Raw genomic sequence first — 21493 nt, forward strand, 5'->3', positions numbered from 1 at the left:
CTAGTGGGCCTGGAAGGAGTATTCAACCACAACATGAATGACTTACTCTCAGGTTAAAATCAGTCTGTGGGTGGGAGAGGAGTGAGGAAAGCTCTAAAAGCCAAGTGATTCTCCAGACCCCTTCAGGAGGCAAAGAACTTGCAGATTCCCATACTGCATTGCACAGGTAAGAGACAAGCTTCAAAGGCTTTGTTCTTTGAAAAGGAAGATGGGGGAAAGGGCTGGGAAAGCCCTATCACTGACGTTCCCAGGAGGAAGGGTGCTGGGTCTCCATGGAGTGAGGGTCCTGAGGGTTCCCAGAAGGAGGGGACAATAGAGCAGGACAAACGGCCAAGCCTCTAGACCTGACAAAGAAGTACAAAGGCAGACTCAACAAGGATGCTCAGGGAAATTGCCTAAGTTTGCCTGACACCAAGCTCCTCTGGGTAGTCCACAGCCAAGCAGACAGTGCTGCAGAAAGGTCCTGTGAGCACTAGTAATCAAGAGTTTCAGAAAGGCTAACACCAAGGCAAAAATATTCTTATTGCATGCCAAGGCCAGACTCTGAGCCACCAGGAAGGGGCCTGAGGGGTGGCTGGGTGATAGGGAGGCAAGGTGGAGTTAATGAAAATTGTTCCCTGAAAACACCAGCCCAATATCCTTGCTGGAGAGGCACTGAGATACTGGTATCTCATTAAAAGTTGAAAATAATAGGGGAGAAACTATAAGCTTGTCTTCAGACTAAAGCTACAGCATGCATAAATCTGGACTCCTGTATGCAAATTTGCTCCTCATTCTTTAAAAAACATGGCTGTTCACCTGGGGCAGTCTAGAGATGGGCAACCGGAGTGACCAAGAGAGTTAGTCCCTAGCTCAGGCCCTCAACCTTTGCTATCTCCATCTGAAGGCCCCAGGTTGGCCCAGACTGGCTGAATGGGAGAAGCTCAGCCCTCCCAGGGGGGCTCCTCCACCTCCCCCTTCCCACCAGAAAGCCCAGAGGACACAGAAGGAGCCAGACCTTGCAATCAGGGATATAGGTTCCTATCCTAACTCTGCCCTCCTCCCCCACTTCTCTACAAATAGGTACCTGTAACCTCCTCTGGGACCATTCTCACAACCTGTAATTATCTTCTTCATTGATTTCCCTGCTAATCGTCTCTCTCTCTCTCTCCCTCTACGACTAGAATGAAAGTCCCATGACAGCCAAGCCATGTCAGCCTTGGTCATCAGCCAGCATCAAGAACAGAGGCTGCCACATTGAAGGTGTTCAACAGATGAATGCATGCCCTGGGAACTGTCTTCAAACACCAAACAGCCATCTTCAAGAGCCACTCCTGAGCCTGCCCTGCCAGCTGTGGGCCAACTGCTGCTGGATGGATGGCCCAGTGCCTTCCCCCAGGAAAGCTCAGCCAGCTCAGCACCCCAGCCTTTCCCTGCAGTCTTGATGGCTTCTCTTCACCTCATCCCAGAAGCACTGCTCAGGCCACTCACCTGAGCAATGATAAAGAGGAAGGGGAAGCTGCACAGGGACACGGACAGCAAAGTGCTCTCTTTAGTCTACAAGAACACTGGGGGAAGAAGCCACAGCCAAATCAACAATGTTGTGAACATGAACATAGAACACTGGAAATGGCAGGGGCTCAAGACAGCCAAGGACAAAGTCATGCAATCCCAGGATAAGAAAGTCTGGGGACCCTGAGGTACATATGAGTACAGGATAAAGAAAAAAAATGGTGACACAGTGAATAGGGAACCCACAAAACTCATTTCCTTAGGTAACTATAATAAAGGCTAGTCAGATTCCAGGAGGAGAGTTACTCAGGACATCTTTCCCAACACATTACAAGCCCTTGGCTTGTTTCTTGACTTCCAGAAGGAAAGCATCATCTTTATAATAAGTTCCTCAATGCCTCACTCAGAAAAGAATATGGATAGGTCTGAGATAGTGTGACAGTTTATAGTCCAAGCCAGGCTGTGAAAAATAAAAATTCATGATTTGGCTTGAGAGTGTTAATTTGTGAGATTAATTTTTAACTGGTCTTTCATGATGACAAAAGTAATTCACACTCATTGTTACCAAAACAGAGATATAGACCAATGGAACAGAACGGAGCCCTCAGAAATAATACCACACATCTACAACCATCTGATCTTTGGCAAACCTGACAAAAACAAGAAATGGAGAAAGCATTTGCTATTTAATAAATGGTGCTGGAAAAACTGGCTAACCATATGTAGAAAGCTGACACTAGATCCCTTCCTTACACCTTATACAAAAATTAATTCAAAATGGATTAGAGACTTAAATGTTAAACTTAAAACCATAAAAACCCTAGAAGAAAACCTAGGCAATACCATTCAGGACACAGGCATGAGTAAGGACTTCATGTCTAAAACACTAAAAGCAATGGCAACAAAAGCTAAAATTGACAAATGGGATCTAATTAAACTAAAGAGCTTCTGCACAGCAAAAGAAACTACCATCAGAGTGAACAGGCAACCTGCAGAATGGGAGAAAATTTTTGCAAGCTACTCATCTGACAAAGGGCTAATATCCAGAATCTACAAAGAACTCAAACAAATTTACAAGAAAAAAAACAAGCAATCCCATCAAAAAGTGGGCAAAGGATATGAACAGACACTTCTCAAATGAAGACATTTATGAAGCCAACAGACACATGAAAAAATGCTCATCATCACTCGTCATCACAGAAAAGGAAATCAAAACCATAATGAGATACCATCTCACACCAGTTAGAATGGCGATCATTAAAAAGTCAGGAAACAACAGGTGCTGGAGAGGATGTGGAGAAACAGGAACACTTTTACACTGTTGGTGGGACCATAAACTAGTTCAACCATTGTGGAAGACAGTGTGGTGATTCCTCAAGGATCTAGAACTAGAAATACCACTTGACCCAGCCATCCCATTACTGGGTATATACCCAAAGGATTATAAATCATGCTGCTATAAAGACACATGCACACGTATGTTTATTGCAGCACTATTCACAATGGCAAAGACTTGGAACCAACTCAACCGTCCATCAATGACAGACTGGATTAAGAAAATGTGGCACATATATACTATGCAGCCACAAAAAAAGATGAGTTCATGTCCTTTGTAGGGACATGAATGCAGCTGGAAACCATCATTCTCAGCAAACTATCGCAAGAACAGAAAATCAAACACCGCATGTTCTCACTCATAGGTGGGAATTGAACAATGAGAACACTTGGACACAGGAAGGGGAACATCACACACTGAGGCCTATTGTGGGGTGGGGGGAGCGGGGAGGGATAGCATTAGGAGATATACCTAATGTAAATGACGAGTTAATGGGTGCAGCACACCAACATGACACATATATACATATGTAACAAACCTGCACGTTGTGCACATGTACCCTAGAACTTAGAGTATAATAATAAAAAAAAAAGTAATTCACACTCATTGTTGAAAAATAGGAAACTACAGAGAAGGAGATGAGAATAAAAGTCACCTCTAATTCCATGAGGTGAGAACCACTATTAATATTTCGGTGCATCTTCCTCCTTCCAAGCATGAGATTTTAAAAGAGTTTAGAGCACACTGTGAATATAATTTCAATTCTTGTTTTTTTCCAGTAAAGCCCATCTAAAAACACTCCACAGAGTTCCAAGACAGAAGCGCTTTCCTTAGCAAATAAACAATTTAAGTAACAAAATGAATAATACAAACCCTTCATGAAGTTAAAAGAAAAAGAAACAAGACTAATTATTCCACTGAGCCCCCATTTTCCTACCAAAAGGAAAAAAAAAATCACTAATATTAGGCCCAGAAGATAGAAACATTAAGCCCTTTTTTGTATCCTCTTATTTATGTTACATTTTCTATTAATACATATTGTTTTGAACAAGCCACACATGTTTTCCAAATCAACAGAAGCATTTTATAACTGCATCTTATTATTTTGAAGCAAGAAATCAAGTTTTGGTGGCCTTGGGAAGGTTTCATCTTCTAACCTGCCCATGGACCAAATCATTTAAAAATGATTAGTTCACATCGAGTTCTGTTGCACTCGGTTACCTACACAGAGGAATGAGCAAATGGCCTTGCCAAGGACATACTACATGTCATGTGCTACCCAGTAAGGAGTTGCAGGCATCTGCCCATGTGGTTATTGGGGACCTGGTTTTATACACATGTCCAAGGCCTTGGCCAGTGGAGAGCAGAAACTTTCTGCCTGGTAGAGAAGACTGTCCAGGATTAAGATCTCCTTAGTATATATAATGCATTTTCCCCAACTCTTTTAATAGTTCACACTTCAACAAATACACCCCTGGCAGGCCCTCGGCTGGGCAGACACTGTGTACATCTCCATGGGGCTGCAGTCTACACAGTACTTCCTCACCCTGTGGTCTCACACTAAGCCTGGGAGGCAGGAAAGGCCATCACCGTTATTGCCATTATCTAAACAATAAAGTAAATATTTTTGGGAGTATTTTGCCCCAGGTTACGAAGTAAAAGGGCTGGATTCAAACCTAGGTCTTCTGACTCCTAGTCTAAGTGCTCTTTCTACTGATTCAGTTACATTGGTGAATTTCCTTTTACTGACAACCTAACGTCTTTTGGGTAATTCATATTCCCTTCCATGCTTGGGTGCCCCCCACTGCTTAGTTTCAGAGCCAAGAGCTGCCCTGACCTCTAGATGGCTGCACATGCCCTGGTTTCTGTGTGCCTGCTTAGATTCTCACCCCTGACTCAGGCATCTTCCCAACTCTACTGACAACAGCTTCAAATTCTACTTATCCCTTCCATTGCCTCCACAACGCAGCAGACTGCTAGTGCCCCTCATTCACTCCCCTCGCCACCCATAAAAACAGAGATTTTGCTAGACTCACGGCTTCCCAACTAAACATATCTCCCAGTCTTCTTTGCAACTATATGTAGTTGCAAGTTCTGGCCATTGGAAAAAGAGAATGTGCGGCTTCCAGGTCTTCCCTTTAAAAATGACTGGATGTGTGCCCCCTTGGTTCCTTCCTCTGGGAGATGGTAAGTTTTTACCTTCAGCCATCAAATGGAAGCCGTATGTTAAAGATACTAGGACTGGACCACTATCTACTCGGGACTAGCACATGAGAGAGAAAACTTCTATCTGGTTTCAGCCATTGTGCCTGTGGGTCTCTTTAACAGAGGGACTTACCTGGTATCCCAACTAATACAAGAAGCTAGAGTGAGACCAGGTCTCCATTCTTCTAGCAAAGCCCCTTGCCACCAATTAAATACTTTAAAGGGGTGAAAAAAAGTGTTCCATTCAGTTTTCTTTCATGGAAAACTTTTAAAATATGAGATTACCAGGATCTCAAAGACAATTTATGCTTAGGTCACAGGAAAAACTGAGAGGACCCAGAAAAGCAAATCAACCTCCAGCAGAAATAGTACGGGAGAGAGCTCTAAGTGACAACCACAACCAGTGCTCTTCTTTCAGCAGTTCACTCCATTCCTAGGAAAGGCACTGAAAGCTGAAATGATGCAAGCCAAGGCTAATGTCTCCATGGAAACTGTTACAATTGAAGCTTGTGTTCCTGACCAAGAACTCAATGGTCAACTTTTTCAAGAAATCATATAAACTCCACGTTTTATCATCTATTAAAGCCTTGAGATTTTTAAAGCTGTTGTACCAATGATATCCCACAAAAGATATGTGTGTCTTCTGTACCATACAAAGTGAGTACACATCAATTAAATCTAACACAACCACCAATCATGTGACCTTTTATTGACTCTGATTCAGTAACACTGTATACCACAAAGAAGTTCACTTTAATAATCCCTGCTGACTTCTAAATACAGTGAATCAGAACATTTAAGAACTTCAATAGAGAAAGCAAAGATGAAACTTGAATAGAGAGTGAATTAAGTCACAAAGCTGCCTCCGCCACTGACCAGTTGTAGAACCCTGGACAGTTGCTTAAATTCTAAGCAATTTCCCAGTCCACAAGAGGAAATGTCATAACACCTGTCTCATAGGGTTGTGATGATGACCAAACACGACATTGTATGTAAAAACTACTTGTGAATTACACAGGAATGTTCTATGGTATTGTTATCAGAATCACAGCACTTGGAAAGGCTTTTATGGGGTGACTTTGATGAACATCTTCACGAAAACTTTAAGCAGAACACACGCTACCAGCCACTCTTTGAAAAACTGACCTAGAGAAATTTCTTTTGCTGTCTTTAAAATTCACCCACACGCACTAGCTGGCAAGAGTTCGTCTTTCTGCTGCATTCACCACTGGCATCCATTTGCTTATCAGCCAGAGTATCAGGAGGACGTCCGTCACAAACTATGAAGAAAAAAGAGCTGTGCTGAGCTGAGCCTCTGTGTGGCAACCAGTCCATCAACCAAAAACACAGTCAGAAACCTCAAAACCAGAGACAAGAAGTATTTTGAGGTACCAGGAAAAGACAGAAAGGAGAATATAGCAGTTACACATCCAGGCACTGGAGTGAGACTGTTTTGAGTTTGAATCATGGCTTTTGCACTTAGCATGTATCATCTGAAGTGCCTTTGAGTTTCAGTCTCTCTAACTAGAAAACAGGACCACTTAGCACAGTTGTTGGCATACGGTAAGTAGTCAGAGGTTAGACACTAATATTAATAATAATAACAATAATAATAATAAATATACTTGTAATGCTGGCAGAAATTAGGTTTGGCAGATCTCCAGTCAGGCTTTGCTGCCAGGTATTACCTGGACAGCATGCTGGTTCAGTCATGAGTTCCCCCAGGCTAATCAAGGTTCCTCTGGATCACTGCCTAATGCCCCAGGATAGGTGAAACATCCAAGAATGACAGACTGGCCAGCTGGCTAGATTCTGACACTTGTTTTTCTGGTTCACAGCTGCCTGTCACTATCCTGAAAGGTGTTTGCAGATAAGATTCACATGGCTATCCATGCCTAACTTTTCCATTCATGCCCAGGCTTATGGGGTGAAACATAATCATCTTTAAAACATGGCCCTATCCCAAAGGATACGAACAGACACTTCTCAAAAGAAGACATTTATGCAGCCAAAAGACACATGAAAAAATGTTTATCATCACTGGCCATCAAAGAAATGCAAATCAAAACCACAATGAGATACCATCTCACACCAGTTAGAATGGCAATCATTAAAAAGTCAGGAAACAACAGATGCTGGAGAGGATGTGGAGAAATAGGAACGCTTTTACACTGTTGGTGGGAGTGTAAACTAGTTCAACCATGGTGGAAGACAGTGTGGAGATTCCTCAAGGATCTAGAACTAGAAATAACATTTGACCTAGCGATCTCATACTGGGTATATATCCAAAAGATGATAAATTATGCTACTATAAAGACACAGGCATATGTATGTTTATTGCGGCACTATTCACAATAGCGAAGACTTGGAACCAACCCAGATGTCCATCAATGACAGACTGGATTAAGGAAATGTGGCACATATGCAACATGGAATACTATGCAGCCATAAAAAAGGATTAGTTCATGTTCTTTGCAGGGACATGGATGCAGCTGGAAACCATCATTCTCCGCAAACTATCACAAAGACAGAAAACCAAACACCTCATGTTCTCACTCACAGGTGGGAATGGAACAATGAGATCACTTGGACACAGGGCGGGAAACATCACACCCTGGGGCCTGTCAGTGGGTGGGGGGCTGGGAGAGGGCTAGCATTAGGAGATAAACCTAATGTAAATGACGAGTTAATGGGTGCAGCAAACCAACATGGCACATGTATACCTATGTAACAAACCTGCACATTGTGCACACGTACTCTAGAATTTAAAGTATAATAAAAACAAAACAAAACAAACAAACAAAAAAACATGGCCCTATCCAACAAAATAGTGCACATCAGCACCCACCTGGTGGACAGCGCCAGATCCCTAAACACGCCCTGGAAGTAGGGGAACTTTTTCTGGTTCTCCTAGGCTATTCCTGTAAGGGCCACTACGTCTTCACTATTTATTAAAACTGCACTGCTGCTCCCTGCAGCCAGGAAGCAACTTTACAGCTTCAAAATGTCTATTCTTTCCTTAGCTCACACAAGCATCACAAATACACTGAAAAAGGCTCAACAAGAATCGTTATACCTGTTCCACAGATAAGGAGTCAGGCTCAGTTTGAGACATTAAGTGATTTTCTTTGGCTATATGGTGATTAAGCAGCAGAAGCAGCCTAAAATGCAGGTTATCCGACTCCTCCTAATCTGGTGCTCTTTCCAGAAAATGTGGGCATTTGTTTTACAACATTCGACTTCCATAATGGCACTTTCTGTCTGGAGAATTCATTAACTAAGGTATCTTGGTCACAGTACAGTGCAGAGTCACACACTTGAAAGCCACTCACACAGGCAGATGTTCACTGCACTCTAGAAATCTAAAGGGTGACTGATAACAGCCATGCTAATTAACATAACTGACAATTAATTCCCAGTTCTGGCTTCCTCTCTCTCCTGCCTGGATTAATCTAGCAGTCTCCTGTCAGGTCTCTGCTGCATTTAGTCTTTCATTGCTCCAATCCAACTGGAACACGAACACTGGATTGATGCTTTAGGGAGAAATATTTCATGTCACTAAAATCATGATCATAATAAAACAACTCCAGTGTTTCTCCATTGCCTACCAATCTCTGACTCACTAGGCAAACTCCGACTTGCCACTTAACCTCACTGAGTTTCCTCAACTGCAAAATGAAGGAGTGGGTTAAATAGAGCCTTGCCCATTTCCAGCTCATGACTCTAAAACCCCCAATCTCAGTATCCACTACAAAAAAAAAAAAAAAAGAAAAGAAAGTCCCCAATCAAGCCCAAATCCTGAATCTAGAGACTGCTGGGAGAAAGCCAAGTCCAGTGCCAGTGGTCCAGAGCTCCCATGGCCTTATTTTAAGCCTGGATCTACCACTTATCAGCTGTCACTTTAGGCAAGTCACTAGATGTCTAAAATGGCTTCAGGTTTGGGCCTTCAGTGATCTTCCAAACTTAAATTCCCATTATTTAAGAACCTTCCATTTTAGGCAAGTCTGTGTACATGAATACAAACTGGTCCATTCTTACTTCTGTTAAGTATGCTGTTTCCACCCAGCCACTTCCTGGGAATACCTGTCCTCACCTTGTCTGTGAATCGAAATCCTACCATCCTTAAAGGTGAAAGCCTGACCTGTTCTATGAAGCCTCCTCCCTTCTACAATGCTCACAAACATCTTCCACAAGGCAAAGAAACTGCAGGCTCCTTGGTCACAACAACAGTTTCTGCTCTTCCTTTGGGTCTAGCAACATTCTTGGCATATAGGCTTACAGATATTTGTTGACTAAGTAAATAAATGTGTAGTACTATGCCCAAATAAATATGAACAAGTGTTCTATTAGTTAATGTGGCTCAGCTATAGATTTGCTGCAGCCTGGAGCCAACTGAAGTTAACAGAAGATGAACATCAGCAGGGCAAGGACAACCATCAGCAGTAAAAGACACTGATATCCGACCAACCTGAAGAATAAGAAAAACACAGATGTCAAAAAGAAATGGTAACCTAAACACCAAAGTATCTTGCAAGATCAACCTCATAAGCCTACACTGTTAGAGAGTGGAGGAAATTAGAGGTTTATCCAAAGCTGAATTCACTTTTTGAATAAATAAACAAGTATTTATTGAGAGACTTTCTTGTACAGACACTGTTTTCATTGCTGGGGATATGGCAGAGAACAAAAGAGATGACATTGCTGCTGGTATTCCAGCATCCAAGAAGGTAGGCTAGGTATAACACCACCCTCTAGCTCCAAAGTGAAGTCCACGAAGCAACAGCTTCTTGTACCAACTCCTTGCTATGCCTTCAAGTAAGGAAAAAAAGGAACACACCATTCACGACTGACCAAATAGAGGCAGTGCTAAAAGTGCTCTGTCACTCCCTATGAGGCATTCCTCACCCTAGAATGCACTGGGGAAGTTTGCAGCACGGCACTCTGCGCCTAAGTCATTTGAACACTGCCAGTTGAGCCCTGCCACTAGCGTCACTTAAATATCAAACCTCTCAAATGGCAAATGTGGCTCATGATGTCAAAAACAAAACTCAAGAGGTGGGAAGGGAGGGTGGTAGTTGGTTAAAGGATCAGGTACTTTTCACCACTGCAAAACCTTAGGTTCCTTTCTTCTCTGGAGAAAAACCTCTTCTATCCTCTAAAACCTTGAAAAAAAATTTTTCTTCCAGCAGGGTACTGAAAATAGCTTTGCATTTAACATTTAAAGTTGTTTTTGATCCCACACTCTTTCAGCTCTGCTCTCTCCTGCAAACTCATTCCATTCCCTAAGGGCACTTATAAGTATATTTTATAAGCAGGCAAGCCAGAGTCACCATTTTTATCCCTAAGAGTTAAAAAGAAAAAACAATTTACATAATTATATGGAAGATAAGTTGGCCAAGAACACAGAAATCTTATCTGGACCAAAAGTTCTGGGACAAAATTTCTTTCAACTCATCAAGAAAGATAGCAGATCAAAATCAAGGTTCCTACTGCGAATGTCACTGCAGAGCTCTACACATGGGAACTGCTTGAGTTCCTCATTGCTGAGTGCCATATACTTCTTCAAGAAGAAAGCAGAGGCAGCCATTTGAGGGCAGGTTTGAACAATGAAGTATATCTATTTTCCCCTGCTATGGTGAGAAAACAACAGGATTTTACAGTCAAGAAGAACCTGAGAAATCAAAGTTCAAAGGGGATAACTTACTTGAAGTTATACTCAGCCAGTCAGTGGCTGGGCCAAGACTGGAGCCCAGGCCTCTCCCAGCATTCAGTCCAGGGTTTTCCCCATTCTCTGCACTGCTGTCAAATTTATAACACATGAAACCAAATCTTAGAGACATAGAGGTAAAACATCCCTTCTATAAAAGTTTAACAGACTGAAAATACAGTAGGAGAAGCGACTGAGGTAAATGGGTCCTATGAACGCTAGCAGCAAATCAGGCACAATGCTACTGAGAGGAGGGTCTAGCAGCAGAGGGCTTGGCGACTGCTGATACTAACCAGTATGTTTTCAGCTACAGTCACCACTAAATAGCTTTTGTGGGCTCGCCTGGGAACTAAACCACTATTTAGTTCATTTTTTCCTATAGAAAAATTTATCCCAAGTTTCCATCTAGTGCCTTACAAATAAACTTTTGGAACAAAACCTGTTTTTAAGATGGCTGTGCACATGAAGCAGAATTCTGAGGTCTAAAGTTCTGCACTAAACACAATTAAAACAGTAATATTTGGTGAAACATGCTAGGAGTGCATTTATAAGAAAACCCTTCAAACCTTTAATTTGTTTATATGCAATATAATGTTTTATTAAAAGCCTTCCAAGCAGGGTATGGTAAATTACTATTTTATAATATATAACCAAGGACAAATGCTATAATTCTGTATGCAAGTATTTACAAGGCCTTTCTAACCCTGGACTCAGGGTTAAAGGGAGTATAAAAGAGGCAGAAAACATGTGTACACAAGCGGTTCACAATTGAGTCACACTAGCCTTTACTTTCCTCAAAGATATCAAGCACCTTTCAACCTCAGGGCCTTTACACATGCTGTTCTCTCTTCCTGGGATACTTTCCCCCAGATCTTTCTGGAGCTGAGCTCAAACGTCACCTCATCAGAGAGGTCTCCCCTGTGATCCAGATAAGGCACCCTCCCTCCCACCATACCTCATCACTACTGCTTTACTCTATTTGCTTGCCATCCTAGCACTCCCAGCACTTGTCACAGCAAAGCATGAACATGTTTCATTATTAATCATTTGCCTCCTCCTCCTGGCCCCTTGTTTTGTTCACTGCTGTATCCTCAGTGCCCAGAACAGTGCTATGCATCCAATAAACTTCACAGACAGAGTGACTGAGTGAAACTGGAGAGTTGGAAGTAAGCACAGATAATTAGCCATGAAACAATTAAAAAATGAGAGAACTGGCCATCCTGATTTGGTATGATATGGTAATTTGCTCATTATGACATATCCTTGCTTCTGAACGAATGAATGGCTGGTAATTAAGAGTAAAAAGGAGAGCACACACAAAGGGAACAAATGTCATCAGAGGTACTTCACAGAGAAGTGAGATCCAAGGCAGGCAGGGGCAAGGAAGAGAGGCCTCAAGGGAACAACTTAAGCAAAGACCCATCCAGCCAGAGGGAGAGTGTGAAATCAGGAGGCCTAGGGAGGACAGCGGAGAGGCAAGGAGAACTGAACCTCGGGTACAGGGCTGTGGCTGGGAATGGAGGTTGGGTGGGGAAGCAGGGTTGCAGAGGAGGAACAGGACTAGACCCTGGAGAGCCTGGAAGACTGGACACAGGGGTGCCACCTGCATGCCACTGGCAACAGGGCTGTTCTTAGCAGGCAAAGCTGGCCTGTCATGTGGGAAGACTGAAAGGAGGTAAGCAGAGCAGAAAACTAGTCAGAAGATGACCTGGGTGGTCTAAGTATGAGGGGGCAAAAAGAGCTTCTTTCCTCTGCTTAGGCATGAGAAAGATACAAGTGAGCAAGATGTGAAGGCATCTCCAACCCCCCACCAAAAAAAAAAAGACAATTTCCAGAGCATCTCACAGTAGCACACCATGGCAGATTCAGGCCAACTTCCCATCCGTCCTGCTCTTGGTGCACTCAAGAAAGACAGCTCAGGATGAGAGCTCTGAGGGCAGGGCACGTCCTTCCATGCCTCCCAAATCTGAGGTTAATTATATTCAGGACAGCCTGTGTTTATTATCTTTTTATTCTTTGAAAAAAAAGTGGTATCTAATTTCACTGTGCAGTATATATTTGAACATTATATAACACATTTTTATGTAACAGGTTCTTGACATAAAACAATGTGTCCCTTACTATCTAAATGTATTTGGGGAACAACTGGCATTAAAAACATATATATATATACACACACACACACCCCAAGGCTGTGGATATACCAAGGTTGTGGACGTTGGTCTTCAGGGAGAAAAGGACAAAGGTGAGAGACCTTTGAAAAGGTCCCCTCCGTGGTGAGGAGCTCTGCAGATGGCTAGATGAGGCTAGGAGGTAGGGTTAGTGAGTTATGTTAAAAGGTTCATCTCACACAAGGAGCTGCCTGGGGAGGAGCTGGCTGAGCCACAGGGGGCCTGGGTCAGAGCAACACTGCAGAGAAGGCAGGAGGAGGCCAGAGACAGCCAGGCACAACACAATGTGAGGAGAATGCTCACAAGCCCTTGGAGCTGCTGTTCGGGTAGCATCCAGGTCCGCGTCCCGTATGCGGAGGGTTTCAGCCAGTCCAGCTCTAAAAGAGGCTCATACCACGTTTGTCAACAATAACACTGGTTCCCAATTGCTGTCGGCCTACTAGGCTCCTGGCATGGTGCGACTGAGTGACATAAGGGATGTAACGGGGTGTTTCCTCCCAGTAGGCATCTACTAGGGTGTTACAGGGCAGACTCTGGAGTCCACCGGCACAAATCCTGCCCCAAGCCATAACAGCTGAGTGACCTTGGACAGTTTATAAAACCACCTCATTTGTAAAGTAAGGATAATAGTACCTGCCTCATGGAGTTGTTATGGGGTCTAAATGAGTTAATAAGCAGAGGTGACTCACATATGTGCTGGTATACAGAAAGTGTTCAATAAATGTTAGCTATTACCATAATAATTGTTATTCCTATTTTGCACTCAGAGAAGCTAACTAACTTGCCCAGGTCACACATTTCAAACAGTGGTTGAAGGAATAATTACAAGCCAATGCTTCATTCAGTACATGCACAAAACCCAGTGGGTAGAGCATTAGCCAAATATTAAATTAGGCAGACCAGCCATCCTTTCTTTAACCAGGCTAGATAAAAATTAGTTTACACTATTTAAAAGGACAGCACGTACTAAGGTAAAAACCACACTCCATTACATGCCAGTACTCAACGTTCCCCTGTAGCAAAGATGACTAAACCTTATCGAATCTTATCTCCCCCTGAGGTTAAGTCCCCAATTCAAACCCTCCTTCCACGCAGACCTAAGTACTCATGGCCTTGTCCACTTAAGGCCCTGTTGCACCCCTTGTCAATGCTTTTTCCAATGCTTTAACTCATTTAACCCACACCTCAACTCTTTGATATAGGGGCTACTATGATCCCAGTTTCACAGATGAGGACACCAAGGCATAGAGAGCAAAAGAAACTTGACCACAAGTCACAAAGCCAGTAGGGAATACTTAGGATGTGAAATCTGGCTCCAGAGTCTGTAAGCTAAACTACCCAACCAAACTGCCTTTTAGGACAGCTTGGGGAATGAAGGGATGTAGGCTCCAGCGTGTCATGAGGACTCATTGTGACAGTGCTTGCAAGCAGTCTGCAAACCCGTAACTCCAAGGCCACAAATGCAGGTTACAGGCTGCCATTAAGGTCCACAATGGCCTTGCTAGCAGAACACAGGAGACACAGGTCAGGGCTAAAGAGGGGACCCTGGGCCACGGATGGTATGAATAGCAGAAGCTAGGACAGACATTTATCTTTACAGGGGTGCAAGAAGAGAATCAAGAAACCAGCATGACCCAAAGGCTGAGGGAGGAAAGGATATCAAGGGACAAAAAAAACAAGTGAGGTAACAGCTTCAAAGGGGCTGAGCACAGTGGCTCATGCCTATAATCCCAGCACTTTGGGAGGCTGGTGCGGGTGGGCCACCTGAGCCCAGGAGTTTGAAACCAGCCTGGGCAACATGGTGAAACTCCCATCTCTAATAAAAATACAAAAATTAGCCAGGTGTGGTGGCATGCACCTGTTGTCTCAGCTACTCTGGAGGCTGGGACAAGAGGATCACCTGAGACTTGGGAGGCTGTAGTGAGCCATGGCAGGGCAAGAGTGAGACCCTTTAAAAAAAAAAATACTGCAAAGGGGCCAAGAACAACCACTCAGAAATAAAGACGGGCAGATGGGCCCCAGGAACTCAAGACAAAGTTTTGGAGAAAACTTTGAGAAGAAATATAAAGAAAGGTGGTAGAGAGAGAAGCCAGAGGGCAGGTACTAAGAATGGGGCAGGAGATGGGAGAGTGGGGGAGGCTGGCAGGAGGGAGGAAAGAGAGAGGCATACGAACCCGGGGTACCAAGTAAAGACACATGTAAATTGCCTGGCACACAGCAGGCTCACCACAAGTGTGTTTCTGCCTCTTCCATCCTTCCTCTCCTAAATCAAGCCTAAGGTTTTCAGGGTGGGGAGGGGAAGACTAAGGACAAACAGCACAAATAATATTCTAGTGACAGGACCCGGGCAGAGGTGAGAAGGAATGGCAGCTGGCACAAAGGAAAGGCTTCCTGTGTGCCAGGCATTTTACATGCACCATCTCCCTTAATCCTCACACAGACTCCATGAGGCAGGCACTGCCATTACACCAAGAGGAGAAGCCTGAGGTCAAAGGAGTCAAGCACACATCCAAGGCCACACAGCCCAAACCTGAGTCATAGATTCTTCTGCCACCTAAGCCCAGGCACTTGCCCATGATGAGAGGCCAAGAAAAGGAACAGAGGAGGGGTCCACTTGCTTTCTCTGAACTGGGAGGAGAGGAGGGGATGATGGGGATAGGGACAGGACATTTTGGGCAGGAAGCAAGAGATGCTGAGGGGGGTTGGGTCAGAGCAGGTCTTATTTCATGAAGGAGAAGAAAACACAGGGTGGGTATTTGGGATAAATCTGAGTCTTGTGATAAGGTGACAATGAAAAAAGACTGTGGAGAAGGATAACATGCCTGTGTCCCTAGCTCCCAACTAAACCTCAAGGTCTAGAAAGAATATTTTACTTCTCTGCAAGTAACTACTTTAGTTATCATGATGCTTCCTAAAATCACTGGCATGTAATCAGGGGGCTGAAGCTGTTTATTCAATATTGACTTTCTCCTACCACAGTGAGAGTTGACGATGAAATCACAAAGAAAGCTCAGATACATTATAACCCTAACACCAAAGAGAGATATTAACTATCTAGTTTTTACCTTTTCATATGCAATTTTGTTAATACAGCCAAATCTTTCTATGGTGCTTGTCCATCTTTTAGCATATAAATTCCACAGAGATTGTTGTGTGAAGGGATAAATCTGAAAACACAGCCACTTCCTTTTCCTGCCCTGTGGCATGCAAACCTCTTCTGCAAATAGCAGACAAACTCGTGAGTAGTCATCATTTTATAAATCATTTGAAATGGATCCTTTAAAACGCCATCTATTTATCTGCTTAACCTTCTTATGAAAATAGGGCTTCAGCTCAGATATTCTGGAGGTGCCAGGAGGTAAATACCAACCTGAATTCAGATGTATTAAATATTTAGAGACTTACAGAACTTTACAGCAGAGGAACCTTTGAGATCACCTAATTCAACTGTCTTACTTTCCATCAGAGGCAAACACAACCCAGAAAAATTTAATAACTTTTAATAAATTTAATAACTGGAAAGGCCATGAGAGCCCAAGCCTAAACTAGAACCACGATGTCCAGCTTCTAACTCCCTTAGTGCTTTTGTACCAGACCTGTTTTTTCTTCAGAGGGTAGAATAAAGAACAAATTTAACTACAGTTTTAACTTATTGCTATCATTCACTGGCTACGCCTACACTCAAAACCAAAACGCTTCTACAGACCCAGCTTCAGATGATACAGGCAATTTCAAATCCTGTCCAGGAAATTTCCAAACGTTCTAAATATGTTCTATAAGCTGTTTTAAAGACTTATCAATAAAGTGATCTAAGTAACAAAACATGGACTGAAAGATCGAATTTTGTATTTTCAAAAATATTTTGGAATTCCTTTGATATGTAAATCAAATATAACAGCGGCAATTTTTTTTAAGTCTTGCAAGCACAGAGAGCATGATATTATTCAAAACTGCTCAAGAGCAGCAATGATTATTTTAAGCTTATGATTCAACGGATACATTAATTAAAGACACCACCAACCCAAATTGACAGATCTTGATATCAATGAGTCCAGAAGAATTAAAATAATAGTCATATAAAAATAGATTAAAGAGGTGAACAACAGCAGATGTCAGAAGGACAAATGACAAGCAAGCAGGTGTCGTGGGAAAGGAATGCATCTAAGGAGCAGCTTTTATGGATTTTTAATAAAACGACGATGCTGGAAATACGGGTATACGGGTAGTGTCAAGAAAAGCTTGTTCACAAATACGGAATCTGATTTTTGGAAGCTGGGTGAGAAAACTTGGCTAATAATTCCTCGCTGAGGAGTAGCGGTGGAAGAAGGGAGAAGAGACCGCAAGCGCCAAAGCGCCAAAACAACGCTAGGTGACCGGGAAGGGGCCGAGGCGGAGAGGGGAGAGGGGTCAGGAGGTGCGGGGTGCACGGCGGCAAAGGGTCTCTCACAGGCCGGCGAGAACTTGACAGTAGGCGCCGGTGTCCAGCACACCCCTTCCCTCCCCAGCTGCTGCCGGGAGGCACCTGCGCTCACCCCGCTGCCGGCTCTCGCGACCCCTCGGGGTGGCTGACATACACCCCAGAAGGTCGACGTTCACCTCTACCTTCCTCCTCTTCTTCCAAGCAAACGGGGAGCTCTCTGGGACGTCAACGCCCGGCAATAGCCAAGCGGGAACCTTTTCTTCCCTGACATCTGTCAAACTCGGAGCTGGAGCCAGGCTCGCTGCGCCCTCCACGGAGCTCTGGGGCTCCAAGGCCGGCCCGCACCCGGGCTCCGGGCGACATCCCCACGCCGAAGCGCACCTGCCAGCAGACCCACGGGGCATCCTTGAGGGCCGCCCAGGACCTGGACGGCACAGGCCCCATGAAAGTTCGCAGGCTGGGGTCGGCCCCGTGCCGGCCGGGGATTCCCGGGTGCAGCGCCAGCTCTGGCTACAGGGCCGAAGGGGCGGGCGGACTTGGACTCCCCAAGCCCGACGGAGACGCCCTCCCCGCCCCCACCCAGCCTCGCGGGCTCCCGAAAGGGAAGTGAAGCGGAGAGGAAGGGCAGACGCGGCATCGTTCGCCCAACGCCCTTGGGGGGCAGCCGCCAGGGATGGTCCCCTCGGGGATCCCCGAAGCTCCCGGGGATACATCTACGAGTCCTCCTCAGCCGATTCACTGCCCCCAAGTGCAGAGCTGTCCCTTTAAGAGGCAGCTAGCTGCCCCCTCCCCCCGCCAGGTAGCGATGCCCGCGGAAGGGCGGTGGGTAACTCCGGCGGACACTTTTTCGGCCCTTTCAAGGGCTCCTGCGGCACCTCTGCCTGCCCTAGCCCGCAACGGCAGCCCAGGCGAGGAGGATGGGGGCGGACGGGCGCGGCGCCTTTAAGGGGCGCAGCCTCCCCGCGGCCCGGGTGGGGGCAGGGAGCGGTCACGGGCCCTTTAAGGCCGGCAGCGGGCACGTCGGGCAGGGTTCTTCGGCGGCCGGGTTGCCCCCGGGGCGGCGGCAGGGGCGCAGGGTCCGCGAGGGTTCTAACGGCCCCCGACGGGGTGCGCGGGATCGCGCCGCTGGCCGCCGCCGGCCTGACACTCACCGTGGCTCGCCGGGAGCGCCCGCGCCCGCGCCCGCACTCGGATCCCGCGGCGGCGGCGGCGGTGAGTCCGGCGCGGGTAAACAGGCACCTCCGTCCCTGACCTACTTTCTGCCTTCCCTAAATGTCGCACCACTAACCTACTTTCCGACCAATCCGCTCCCCGCCGGCCCAGGCCCGGCCCCCCGCCCACCAATCGCTGTGCCCAACCCCCCTTCCCCGCCCACCAATGGAGGAGCCGCGGAGCCCGGATACCTGCCTCTTCCCGCCAGCCAATCCGGGCGCCCGAAGGGAGCCGGTCCCGGCGGCAGCCACCAGCCAATCCGCGCGCGGCTCGGCAGCCCGCTGGCCAGTTGTGTGGCGGCTAGAGAGGCCGCGGACCAATGGCGAGGCGGCGGGGGTCGGTTTACCTGCTACTTTCCTGCCACCAATCATTTGGCGCACAGGAGCACACGCCCCGAGGAGAGGACCAATCTGCGCGCGCTCCCTGGGTTTCCTCGCCCCTGCCCTCTCCTTTTCCCCTCAGGTCTCCCACTAACCGCGGCCACTGCGGTGCCCACGCCGCGCTCCTCGGGGTCGCCGGGGATGTCCCTCTTCTCTGGGTCCCCTGCCGGCTGGAGTCTGGCCGTCTGCCCTCACCCCTCCTCCTTCTCCTCCACTCGGGGCATTGCGACGAAAAGCAGCAGTTCCTGACTCCCCTCCCTCCAGCTCCATCTAGGAAACCAATTTTAGGAACATTGAGTGCCAGACCCTTCCTAAAACCCCTGGTGTGCCCAAGTCTAAACTAGAGAACGAATACTTAGTATTTCTAGAAGGTATTTCTACCCCGAGGACTGCAAGTGTTCTCACGTTCTTTGCGTTCGTCATGACCTCCAAGTGTCCCACTGGAGCTGTCATTCCCGTAGTTCCAAAGAGAATACTCGAGCGCGGAGCGATTCCATTGCCATTTCCTTCCAGTAGCCAGGTTTTGACCACTTGCTGAGGGGTAGACACCAGCCCCGCGGCAGCGCTCTCTGCTGCAAAAAGCTGTCTACGGAGCGAGACGGAAGGAAACAGTTAGAGAAAATAAAAATTTGATAACGACATGCAACTCGGTTCCTGAGAGGACAGAGACACTGACTTATTTTTGCATCCCAGGCACTTTGTACAGGGCCTTTAGCACAAAGAAATCCCAGCTCTTCCAGATGTTAAACTCCCTAAATAGAAGGACAGCGTCTTCTTTTTCGTTATCCATCGTGCCAGCTCTCCTTTAGCGCCTGCTGGGGTAGGGTGGAGTGGTGGGGGCGGTACCGGCACCCAGCAAGTGCACCATAAATATCTGTTGGCTGGATATATGAACAAATGGAATTAAATCAATTGGCCTAATTCTGTTACCCAGACTGACCCCCCGTGACTCTAGACTTCTAGGCTGATAAGTTCTTTGAATACAGACACTGCGTTTTTTAATCTTTGTAACAGCATTGCCCATCCCCAGCTCATTGACAGGCACAGAGTGCCCAATATGTGCTTGTGGGCTGAATGCTGACTGTTTTCTAGGTCAACCACCTCGGTCAGTAACTTGCTATTTTTCCTAAGTTTACACGCTGATGGAATCTTATTGCTACTTTGTCTCTGCCCCCATTTCATGAGGAGATCACTCTAGGTAAGTGGGATTTAAGGGAAGCACTTGACAAGATATCGTGGACAAGATGAAGAAATATGGGATGGATGCTAGTATCATTAATTGGGCTAATAACTGGTTAAGTAACCATAACCTAAAGATGCTGATTAATGAGTCCACGTTCACTGAAAGGAAGATTGCAGGGAGTCAGTCAACATTCCAGCAGCACCTACTACGTAACAGACACTGTGCTAAGTACTTTCCCCGCATTTTCTCCCTTAATCTTTATAACCACACTGTGAGGAAGCTTTTATTGCCCCATTTTACAGATGAGAAAACTGAAACTCAGAATTTAGCTAGCTGGCCAAAGGTTACACAGTAGGTGGCAGAACCATGATTCAAACCAGACTTTTTCTTTTTATTTCAAAGCCTCTATACCACACCAGTTACCCTCAGAATGACAGAAGCCTCTCTCCCAGGTCCAGACATTAGAACTTTTATCAGTGGCCTGAAGGAAAATCCAGAAGATTCGCATCACATGTCCAGATGACACAAAACCAGGAAGGGAAGAGACGCTATTATATAGCACAAACCACATACAATATTGGAGCAGTGGGCTGACTCTAACAAGGGTAAATGTGGAGTCCCACCCTGTGTGAAGCCAGTTGGAGGCAGAGGTGTCTTAGATGCTTATAGGAGCAAGATAAAGGGTCTTAGGTGACAAAAAATCTGAGTCCACAGTGAATTGTGGCTACCAAAATAAATAAATGCTCTTAGGCTGCATCAATGGAAGTCTGACATGTAAAGCAAGATAGGTCTCATTGTGCTACCTAGTGTTGGTGTGTACCCACACGAAGTATTGTCTGCAATTAAGACTTGGCAGAAAGAAATTATCTACCTGCACAAGTAGAGGGACCAGGATGTAAAGAGGCTAGAACCTATGTCATATGAGGAAATATTAAAGGAAACAGAAGGTTTTGCCCCAGGGGTACAAGGTAACTGTCTTGATATATGTGAAGAACCGTCAAATAGAAGAGAAATTAAACCTATTCTTCAGGACCTTAAGGGGTTGAAGGAGAACCTGTGGGTAGAAACTCTAGAATGAATCAATATGAACAATTTTCTAACAGCTAAAGCATTCTCTGCCTTGATAAATTGAGTTTCTTGTCACAGAAAATCTCCAAGTGAGAACTGAATTACCATGCAGTGGGAGGGGGGCTGAAATAGGTGTCTTTTTGAACTCCATTCTTCTGAGATTCTCATCTTGTACCCTGGCTTTCCTCTTTTAATGGTTATCACCCTGCCTTATCCTACCCTCAGTGGCCAAGCAACTGTCTCCCCTCATATGCACCTGTTTTTCCCTATGTAATTACACCTTTCTTTGTGTTTCTCTCTGTTGGAGATCCCAAACACTT

At 45.5% G+C, this 21493-nt stretch overlaps 1 protein-coding gene across 16 annotated transcripts in view; it reads right to left on the bottom strand.

Moving 5' to 3' along the window:
• Positions 1 to 18626, bottom strand: part of BMAL1 (basic helix-loop-helix ARNT like 1) — a 110260-nt gene extending 91634 nt beyond the window's left edge. For 9 of the 16 annotated variants that reach the window (XM_037999666.2, XM_037999663.2, XM_037999664.2 and 6 more), the window contains exon 1: positions 18482 to 18625. The gene's annotated coding sequence lies outside the window, so the exon portion shown is untranslated. Of the gene's footprint in view, positions 1 to 18481 lie in introns of all 16 variants that reach the window. The other 7 variants (XM_008006363.3, XM_008006326.3, XM_008006300.3 and 4 more) reach the window with 2 other exon arrangements.
• Positions 18627 to 21493: the final 2867 nt, after the last annotated feature.

Source organism: Chlorocebus sabaeus, chromosome 1, assembly GCF_047675955.1.
Source record: "Chlorocebus sabaeus isolate Y175 chromosome 1, mChlSab1.0.hap1, whole genome shotgun sequence".
NCBI classification, from domain to species: Eukaryota; Metazoa; Chordata; class Mammalia; order Primates; family Cercopithecidae; genus Chlorocebus; species Chlorocebus sabaeus.